This window comes from Cervus elaphus, chromosome 9 (genome assembly GCF_910594005.1).
Source record: "Cervus elaphus chromosome 9, mCerEla1.1, whole genome shotgun sequence".
Lineage (NCBI taxonomy): Eukaryota > Metazoa > Chordata > Mammalia > Artiodactyla > Cervidae > Cervus > Cervus elaphus.
The window spans coordinates 103,872,843-103,881,561 of record NC_057823.1 but is presented as its reverse complement, the minus strand read 5'-3'; the positions used below and the strand labels follow the sequence as shown (position 1 = coordinate 103,881,561).

General features: G+C 36.6%; 1 non-coding gene across 1 annotated transcript; it reads right to left on the bottom strand.

Annotated features, from left to right (window-relative positions):
- Window positions 1-206: 206 nt before the first annotated feature.
- LOC122701105 lies at window positions 207-310 on the bottom strand. Its single transcript, XR_006342953.1, has one exon. It is a non-coding gene; the product is annotated as a U6 spliceosomal RNA (small nuclear RNA).
- Between the last annotated feature and the right edge of the window lie 8,409 nt (window positions 311-8,719).

Here is an 8,719-nt window from a genome sequence, read left to right as displayed (position 1 = left end):
GACATAGTTCATATCATGATAATGCACAGATGACATTTGGACAGGTATCTCCAAATGAGACCTAGTTCTACTACTCAGCTCTTGTGTCTTCATGAAACTTTGGGTATGTTTGTGTATGTGTGTATATGAGAAAGCAGGAGTGGGAGAGGGCTGGTGAGAATGAGAGTTCATTCACTTTTTTTTTTTTTTTTTAAGAACAACTCAGCAAAAATATGGAACGCTTCACGAATTTGCACATCCTTGCACAGGGGCCATGCTAATCTTCTCTGTATCGTTCCGATTTTAGTATATGTGCTGCCAAAGCGAGCACTCATTCACATTTTGTATGCAAGATTTTAATAAGGAATAAGAAGGAAAATGTAAGTTTAAGAAACAACATGATAGTCCCCACTCTTTGCTTAAATGTTTACTCCCTAGGGGATATAGAAAGTCTGAGTTCCATAATTCACATGAATGTCAAACCACCTGACTGTATATTAGAAGTGATCTGGTACCCAAAGGAAATAGGAATTCACACAAATTAGTGTTATTGTTCCTTAGAAATCACTTGTGGGTAAGAAGCACATGCTAGTGCTCTAAAAGGCTTGGTTGCTGATTTCATTTGCTTTGCTTACCAGGAGTACAACGAGGTTTATATTCAGAGGGAAGCTGTATAAGTCCTGTCTGATATTCATGTTAAGCACAATGGCTCTATCAGGCATTGGAGGAAATACAGCTCCAACACGTCTTACTTTGTTTCTCTAAAGAGTTGGTGAAACATTCAATAAATGTAAACAGAATGACTCAAAGGTATATTTAAGTTTTCTAGGCTCTGCTCCTCCAAATGCCAAGATGTCATCAAAAGACTTTAATTTTAGTTATTCATAGAATTTCTGCAGAAGGAGCTTATTTCCGACTTCACTTTTGCTGGACATAATTCCATTTCCATTAAGCTCTCAGTGTACGTGTTTGTCAGTTTACACCACCAGGCAGATTTAATTAAATAGTCGTAAATACATGTACTTAAAAGTCAAATGAAGAAATTAAGAGCCAGTTGTTCACCTGTAGCTGTTTAATTTATGCTGGCTCTTTAATTGAAATTCAATAACCTGGAAAGGAAAAGCATATTCATTTGAGATTATACTAGAAACTGTAAAGCATAATCAATTGCATGATTCACAAGTGTATCTATTTATTTGAATTTAAAATAACAATTTTGTCCTCTTTAAATATGTTTATCAAATATATACATATACCATTTTAAAGTTATGCTAAAGTTACTAATATCGTACATTTGAAAACCATCATAAATTGAAGCTGCCAAGGGCTAATCTTATTAATGCTGCACATATTTCAGTTTTAATTTAGTTATATTTTATTGTCATGTGTGTAGAAATATTTTTAAAATCACATTTACTTTAACATCATATTAAAGAGATAACTACGATTATGCTTTAAGCATGAGGTCTTTTACTCACATCCATACGAAAACTCTATGTAAGCCTTGTGTTTAGTAGTCACGCTATATAATTTAGTTGTTTTTCATATATTCCTTATTTTTCATATCTTCCTTATTTTTCATATCTATCATTCCTGCATATATTTGTGCCCAGTGGAAGGCATAGTAATCACACATTTTCATTGATTACAATTTTAAAGGAGATTTATTTAAGAGGGAAGGAGATTCTCACAACATTTAATTTGTTACTATCTAACTGTATATTTACTGTGTGACTTTGAAGAAGTTGCTTAACTTCTTGGTGTCTCAGTTCCTCCACTATTAAAATACTGTAGCAGTCAGAGTAGATAATTATTTATTTTTATTTGTGATGATTTTCTGAAATAATGGAGAAGAGACAAGGTAGTGAATACTTAAAGGTTTTAAAAAAGAACCTAAAAGGGCCTTTATCATATACATGAAGCAGATCAGGGAAATGAAAATCTGTAGAAGAAACCAAGATGTCATTTTTTGTATAGAGCACTGAGTAAGAATTTTAATTTCCTTAAGTATCAATTTCCTCCATTGTAAATTAGGAACGATTATAATTTTTTTCCTCATAGATCTGTTCTATGGATAAAAAAGAAATTACACTTTGGAATTCCTTATAATTTATAAAGTAATGTATATGTGCTCTTTGGAGGTTCCTGGTGGCTCAGGGGTAAAGAATCCTACCAATGCAAGAGACACAAGTGATGCAGGTTCGGTCCCTGGGTTGGGAAGATTCTCTGGAGGTGGAAATGGCAACAAGTCCAGCATTCCTGCCTGGACAATCCCATGGGCAGAGGAGACTGATGGGCCGCATTCCATGGGGCCGCAGAGTTGGGCATGACTGAGCAGCTGAACACAGCACATTTATGATACTCTTGGGTATAGTATTGCTCATGGCCATCACTGAGATCTGGATGCATCACATTTCTATGATACGCAACCTTTTCAGGCCAAGTTTACTGAATTTATTTAATATAAAATCACAATATCTAGACTAGTAAGGTTCTCTCAAACAGCATCTATCATTTGAATTTACATACCACCTCAGGTGGCTCAGTGGTAAGGAATTCGCCTGCCAATGCAGGAGATACAGGAGGCATAGGTTTGATCCCTGGCTAGGGAAGATCCCTTGGAGGAGGCAGGGGCAGACTACTTCAGTGTTCTTGCTTGGAAAGCTCTTGGACAGAGGAGCCTGGAAGGTTGTAGTCCGTGGGGTCTCAAAGAGTCAGACAAGACTGAGTGACTCAGTGACTGAGCAAGCCTCAGAACATATAGCACCTCCCAGGTGGTGCTAGTGGTGAACAATCTGCCTGACGATGTAGGAGACTTCAGAGACATGGGTTTGATCCCTGGGTTGGGGGGATTCCCTGGAGAAGGAAATGGCACCCCACTCCAGTATTCTTGTGGAGAGAATCCCATGGACTGAGAAGCCTGGTGTGTTATAGTCCATGGAATTGCAAAGAGTTGAACATGATTTAGTGTCTGAGCACTCAGAGCATATACGAGTCTTATCTGCTAGAACTATTACAGTCAAGCTGTTATGTCTTGCTATGTTTATTAAATATAAACTTTATCTTCTGACAACTTTAGCAATATAGTCAGTGTTATAATCATTGGTATCTCAAGTTTCAATTAATCATATATTCTAAAATTTCTAATTGTTTACTTAGGAAGGAGAGGTAATTCTGAGAATAAAAGCTAGCAAAAAATGTTGATATTGCTTATCACAGTTAATATATTTCTATTGCATTCTGATTAATTGTACTTAGTGGTTTCATAAACACAAAAAAGCAGAAAACATTAGGGCCACATCTTACATTTGCCTGTTGAATTAAGTGGCATATTTGATGAGTCTTAACAGCAAGATTTCTGTTCTGGGAGGACACAGGGAAAATTTTGGGAAAACAAATCAGAAAACACTTTATGATGTTTTCTAATTTATGATGCTTTTATGATGTTTTCTAATTTATGCTTTCTATGAGTTTTCTTTAACACATTTTCCTCTTTATTTTTAGAGAGGTAGATATTTTTGAAAAATGAATGATATTATTTGTTTTGAAGTTCTAATTTTATTGATCAACTTTTTAACATTTTGACTTATTAGCAGACTTAGTAGATTAAATGTCCTTAGTGAAATTAAAGTTGTGGTGCCTTTGTGCCAGTACCATACCGTCTTGATGACTGTGGCTTTGTAGTAGAGTCTGAAGTCAGGCAGGTTGATTCCTCCAGTTCCATTCTTCTTTCTCAAGATTACTTTGGCTATTCGAGGTTTCTTGTATTTCCATACAAATTGTGAAATTATTTGTTCTAGTTCTGTGAAAAATACTGTTGGTAGCTTGATAGGGATTGTATTGAATCTATAGATTGCTTTGGGTAGTATAGCCATTTTGACAATATTGATTCTTCCAATCCATGAACACGGTATGTTTCTCCATCTGTTTGTGTCCTCTTTGATTTCTTTCATCAGTTTTATAGTTTTCTATGTATAGGTCTTTTGTTTCTTTAGGTAGATATACTCCTAAGTATTTTATTCTTTTTGTTGCAGTGGTGAATGGTATTGTTTCCTTAATTTCTCTTTCTGTTTTCTCATTGTTAGTGTATAGGAATGCAAGGGATTTCTGTGTGTTAATTTTATCTCCTGCCACTTTTCTATATTCATTGATTAGCTCTAGTAATTTTCTGGTAGAGTCTTTAGGGTTTTCTATGTAGAGGATCATGTCATCTGCAAACAGCAAGAGTTTCACTTCTTCTTTTCCTATCTGGATTCCTTTTACTTCTTTTTCTGCTCTGATTGCTGTGGCCAAAACTTCCAAAACTATGTTGAATAGTAGTGGTGAGCTCAATTCCAGAAAAATAAATGACCCAATCAAAAAATGGGCCAAAGAACTAAACAGACATTTCTCCAAAGAAGACATACAGATGGCTAACAAACACATGAAAAGATGCTCAACATCACTCATTATCAGAGAAATGCAAATCAAATCCACAATGAGGTACCATTACACGCAAGTCAGGATGGCTGCTATCCAAAAGTCTACAAGCAATAAATGCTGGAGAAGGTGTGGAGAAAAGGGAACCCTCTTACACTGTTGGTGGGAATGCAAACTAGTACAGCCACTATGGAGAACAGTGTGGAGATTCCTTAAAAAACTGGAAATAGAACTGCCATATGACCCAGCAATACCATTCTGGGCATACACACAGAGGAAACCAGATCTGAAAGAGACACATGCACCCCAATGTTCATCGCAACACTGTTTATAATAGCCAGGACATGGAAGCAACCTAGATGCCCATCAGCAGACGAATGGATAAGGAAGCTGTGGTATGTATGCACCATGGAATATTACTCAGCTGTTAAAAAGAATTCATTTGAATCAGTTCTAATGAGATGGATGAAACTGGAGCCCATTATACAGAGTAAAGTAAGCCAGAAAGATAAAGAACATTACAGCATACTAACACATATATAGGGAATTTAGAAAGATGGTAATGATACCCCTATATGCAAAACAGAAAAAGAGACACAGATGTTTAGAACAGACTTTTGGACTCTGTGGGAGAAGGCGAGGGTGGGATGTTTCGAGAGAACAGCATGAATATTATCTATAGTGAAACAGATCACCAGCCCAGGTGGGATGCATGAGACAAGTGCTCGGGCCCGGTGCACTGGGAAGACCCAGAGGAATTGGGTGGAGAGGGAGGTGGGAGGGGGGATCGGGATGGGGAATACATGTAAATCCATGGCTGATTCATGTCAATGTATGACAAAACCCATTGCAATGTTGTGAAGTAATTAGTCTCCAACTAATAAAAATAAATGAAAAAAAAAAAAAAGTGTGGTGCACTTATTCATGGATGGAGTGCATTGGTTCTAATATCTTGATTATATGTTAGTAAGAGCATTGTGGAGATTTTCAGTTAAAAAAATGGATTGCATGCTGGCATCTATTTTCACAGTATGACAAAATCCTGGAAAAAAATGTTAAAGGAATTGTTTTAAGGATGTGAAACTCCAGTGATGGAGAAAACTAGAAGACAGAGAAGAGCAACAAAGTTGGAAGCTGGAATGTAGATAGACTAGTGGTAAATGAATTAACAGACCTTAATTATCTGAACTGAAAAATCCAAATTCTTTTTTTTTTTTTGTATAAAAAATAATTTTCTTTTTTTTTTTCAATTTGTTTTTTCCATTTATTTTTGTTAGTTAGTCTGCTGTTGGGCATCTAGGTTGCTTCCATGTACTGGCTATTATAAACAGCGCTGCGATGAACATTGGGGTACATATGTCTCTTTCAGATCTGGTTTCCTCAGTGTGTATGCCCAGGAGTGGTATTGCTGGGTCATATGGCAGTTCTATTTCCAGTTTTTTAAGAAACTAGTACAGCCGCTATGGAGAACAGTGTGAACATTTCTTAGAAATCCAAATTCTTAATCACTAGTGGTGCAAACTGAGAAAAACTCTGAGTCCTATTATGGAATTCCTCTTGGCCTCGGGAATTTGGACATCAGGTCCTGCTGGGAGTTAGGGCAAACAGAAGAGATGGCTACGATGAGGAGGAGGAGTTATAAGTAGTTTAAGAGGCAGTGTGGAGGCTAGAGCTCCTTCACACTGCACAGCCTCGTCATAGCCTCTTCCAGAGGGAAACCAGTCCATTTTCTGGAGGAGTTAAAAGAGTGAGACCAACCTGAGAAAATACAGGTATACTTGGGAGCAAGGTTATCACAAAGAAAACCTTAGTGGGTATAGTGATTAAGTAGCAAATGACATAGTTTTTGTTGAAAACCAGAATCTCTTTCAATATTTGACTCTCTGTATTTGGGCAGTCAGATCTTTTCAAGTTGGAAATTAAAAGTGGGTCAGTTTGATATTAAAATACAAAGCATTTGCTATCAGCTTTTATCCTGCAATAAAGTTCATGGCTGACAAGACCCAGTCATATTCTAAAAGTTCTCAATCAATCTTTTACATCCCTACTCCCAAATGTAAGAACATATTAAAAGATGACCAGAAACAAAAAAGCCTCTTTGTGTGTGTGTGTGTGAGAGAGAGAGAGAAACCAGTTCGGGACTACTGGTTTCTAGTCCAGGCAAAGGAACTTAGAAGTCTCTACTCTGTCCTAAACAAAAGTAAAAAGTTGAACAAAGTGATAAACCAGCAATCCTTCTTAGAACTGTCAGAGAAGTGAAGTCACTGGGAAAACTGCTGATGCCAAAGTTGGAGAGACAGATGGATCAAGAGAACCATAATTTATCAGAGCATAGACTCACATGTAGAACCAATGCTGGAGTAGGAGAAGGTAATTGATGAATTGTTGTAAGTGCAATGGAGACAATCCTGAGAATTAAAATTCTAAGACATGATCATAGGAGAGTCCTTGCACTTTCAAAAGTTCAACCTTCTGAATGCCTACCAGGCCCTCCTAGTGATTATCAGAGAAGAATCCCCTTGAGCTTCCAACAAGAGATTAGAGCCTAACCTACCTGCAGAGAATGGAAATACACAGCTCCAGTCCTTTCACCTTCCCTGTTCTACCGAAAGGAACAACAACAACAAAACAAAACATGACGAGCATCAGTGAAGTTCATGGACCAGGGGTGCAGGCTAACCAAAGACTGAGACATACTCATAGGCTATATAATGGTACCCTTTTCCAACAATTTGCCACTACAACAACAACAACAAAAAAAATTTCAAAACATGTTGAAAAATAAAAAAGCAGCATCACTGCAGTATATGTAAGAGAAAAAATATTTTTACACAAGTAATTACTTCACTTGGCAACATACAGGGATTTTAATTGCCCTTGTGATTTAAACAGCTTTTCTTTTATAGCCTATCTGTTGGTGTATACTAATAAATATACTAATTAATACATGTTTCCTTGGTACAGTCACTGTCCAGACCACAGGGTGATTTTGGTGACCAAGATGTGTTTCCTCTGGATTTTGTAATTTTTGATCACACTGTTCTAAAATGGTAAATTTGAGTATCAGTTTTTATAAATTGGAAAAAAAAAAAAACAACCAACCCTCTTCTCTACTTACCATATTATATTGGGTTGGCAAAAAAGTTCATTTGCATTTTTGCATAACATCTTATCTCCTATTGAAATCTAAGATCTTAATAAATATGTATAAATTAATTTCAGCTCATGGAACTTGTACTAACATTGTTTTGGCATATCTGTACAGAAGGTCTAGGTCATAGGCATCAAGCATTAGAGGAAATAAAATTCTATTATTTCTTTAAAAGTCGTAATGATTATCACATATTTTAACAATCTAAAGAATAGCAAAAGGAAAATTTCACACCTCTTTAAGCATTTCTTTATTCCCATATCTCCTCGTTTCTTTGTGCCTGGATTATTACAAGTAATTAAAAAAAAAAAAAAGCTCCCAAGAAGTGCGGCAAGGTACACTGTAAGTGCCTAGAGTCAGAAAGAAAACAATTCTGTGACATGTATGTATCAAATGCCCTAAGAAATCTGGTCTACTCACATTTATTTCTTTATTTAGTTTCTACTGTGCTTGGGACACTATGGGAGGCATCATTCAAGGTACATGATGAATAACAGATTTTTTGCCAGTAAGGAATTTATTTTATATATAATAGCAAAACATAAAATATAGTCAATATTTATGTTATAAAATGTTCACAGAAACCATAATCAATTAAGATATTTTAAGCTATTGAATATGTTAGTTTTAAAATATTATCCTCCAAAAGATTTAAATAAAAAGTAGGATATTATGATCTAATTTTAGAAGTTAGTGTTAGAGTCAGTTCAATTCAGTCCCTCAGTCATGTCGGACTCTTTGATACCCCTTGGACTGCAGCATGCCAGGCCTCCCTTTCCATCACCAACTCCCAGAGCTTCCTGAAACTCATGTCCATTGAGTTGGTGATGCCATCCAACCATCTCATCCTCTGTCATTCCCTTCTCCTCTTGCCTTAATATTTCCCAGCTTCAGGGTCTTTTCCAATGAGTCTGCTCTTCTCATCAGGTGGGCAAAGTATTGGAGCTTCAACTTCAGCATCAGTCCTTCCAATAAATATTCAGGACTGATTTCCCTTAGGATTGATTGGTTTGATATCCTTGCAGTCCAAGGGAACTCTCAAGAGTCCTGTCCAACACCACAGTTCAGAAGCATCCATTCTTTGGTGCTCAGCTTTCTTTATAGTCCGGCTATCACATCCATACATGACCATTGGAAAAACCATAGCCTTGACTAGATGGACCTTTGTTG